The 2,500-nt window shown below is 35.4% G+C and overlaps 1 protein-coding gene across 1 annotated transcript in view; it reads right to left on the reverse strand.

Moving 5' to 3' along the window:
- Nucleotides 1–2,500, reverse strand: part of LOC128641632 (serine protease 53-like) — a 158,662-nt gene that overhangs the window by 103,735 nt on the left and 52,427 nt on the right. The window lies entirely within an intron of this gene.

Here is a 2,500-nt window from a genome sequence, read left to right on the forward strand (position 1 = left end):
AGAATCATGAAAGAAGAATTTGGAGTTTCATGCCCCTTTAAATGTATATTAAAGTATTTTTCATGAAATATAAAGTATGTTTTGCCTTTTTTATTTTATTTATTTATTAAAAACAAATGTTTGCTTCCATGCTGGTATTACCATGCTTTGTCAAGCAGCAGAGCTTTGGGAAATGTCTATCTCCGAGAATCAGTTGTATACATAAATAAATTCACTAATTCAGTATCAATTTTACCAGCTCTTAATTTGGAATTCAACTTCTCTTTAATTTCCAATCTACAGGCATATAAAGTAACTGCGGGATACATTATATTGGATAAACAAAGTCAAGTTCTAGGGAAGCAAATTTGAAAGGGATACTCTGATTATTTCAGTTGGAGTATTGTCATCATACACAAAAAAAAAGAAAATGTAGCAAACACTAAGTATGTATAAGAGCTGTGATAAGTTGTTACAGCAACGTGGGATAATTATTAATGAGAAGTTGCTTTCTGTCTGTTGCAGGATATTATGATAAACTAGGGGGGCAGCAACGGAGGGTCCTGTCCTACACAAATTATTCAATTAAAAATACATTTAAACGAACACTTTAATGTAAAAATTATGTTCTCTAATTTGTAAGAACATGTAATGTATGTGTTACAGACAGATAACAAGTAAAGCAGTATTTATTGCTCCCCCTCACGTGCTAACACGTGCTAGAAGTAAGCTTTTTTTCCCACATATATTTCACATTCCAATATTCTTCACATAGAAGAATATGTTTTATTTATTCATAAATACATATTTATACATATATCTGATGGTAGTTTGGAACAATACATATCTATACCTATATTTATAGATGATTATATATAGGTATAGATATATACAGATATAAATACAGTATATAGGAATACCTATTTATAAATACTTAAAACATATTCTTCTATGTGCAGAACATTGTAATGTGAAATATTTACAATAAATACACAGTATAACACTTGACTGCAGAGGGCTCCAATGCACTTACAGTTGTGCTCATAAGTTTACATACCCTGGCAGAATTTATGATTTCTTGGCCATTTTTCAGAGAATATGAATGATAACACAAGAAACCTTTCTTTCACTCATGGTTAGTGTTTGGCTAAAGCCATTTATTAGCAAACAACTGTGTTTACTCTTTTTAAATCATAATGACAACAGAAACTACCCAAATGACTCTGATCAAAAGTTTACATACCCTGGTGATTTTGGCCTGATAACATGCACACAATTTGACACAAAGGGGTTTGAATGGCTATTAAAGGTAACCATACTCACCTGTGATCTGTTTGCTTGTAATTAGTGTGTGTATTAAAGGTCAATGAGTTTTTGGACTCCTGACAGACCCTTGCATCTTTCATCCAGTGCTGCACTGACAGTTCTTGAATTCTCAGTCATGGGGAAAGCAAAAGAATTGTCAAATGATCTGCGGGAAAAGGTAGTTGAACTGTATAAAACAGGAAAGGGATATAAAAAGATAAAAACAATTCCAAGGAATTGAGAATGCAAATCAGCAGTGTTCAAACTCTAATCAAGAAGTGGAAAATTAGGCGTTCTGTTTGATAACATACTGCATTCATCTTGCCATCAATTCTGACCAAATTTCCTGTGCCTTTGTAGCTCACACATCCCCAAAACATGAGCGATCCACCTCCGTGTTTCACAGTAGGACTGGTGTACCTTTCATCATAGGCCTTGTTGACTCCTCTCCAAATGTAGCGTTTATGGTTGTGACCAAAAAACTCTATTTTGATCTCATCACTCCAAATGTGCCAGAAGGTTTGTCTCTGTGCTGTTTGGCGTATTGTAAGTGGGATACTTTGTGGCATTTGCATAGTAATGGCTTTCTTCTGGCGACTCAACCATGCAATCCAAGTGCCTCCTTATTGTGCATCTTGAAACAGCCACACCACATGTTTTCAGAGAGTCCTGTATTTCACCTGAAGTTATTTGTGGGTTTGTCTTAGCATCCCGAAAATTTTTCCTGGCAGTTGTGGTTGAAATTTTAGTTGGTCTACCTGACCGTGGTTTGGTTTCAACAGAACCCCTCATTTTCCAGGTCTTGATTAGAGTTTGAACACTGCTGATTTGCATTCTCAATGCCTTGGATATCTTGTTTATATCCCTTTCCTGTTTTATACAGTTTAACTACCTTTTCCCGCAGATCCTTTGACAATTCTTTTGCTTTCCCCATGACTCAGAATCCAGAAACGTCAGTGCAGCACTGGATGAAAGATGCAAGGGTCTGTCAGGAGTCCAGAAACTCATTGACCTTTTATACACACACACTAATTACAAGCAACAGATCACAGGTGAGGATGGTTACCTTTAAAAGCCATTCAAACCACTTTGTGTCAACTTGTGTGCATGTTATCAGGCCAAAATCAACAGGGTATGTAAACTTTTGATCAGGGTCATTTGGGTAGTTTCTGTTGTCATTATGATTTAAAAAGAGTAAACACAGTTGAATGATAAT

This window comes from Bombina bombina, chromosome 11 (assembly GCF_027579735.1).
Source record: "Bombina bombina isolate aBomBom1 chromosome 11, aBomBom1.pri, whole genome shotgun sequence".
In the NCBI taxonomy this organism is placed as follows: Eukaryota; Metazoa; Chordata; class Amphibia; order Anura; family Bombinatoridae; genus Bombina; species Bombina bombina.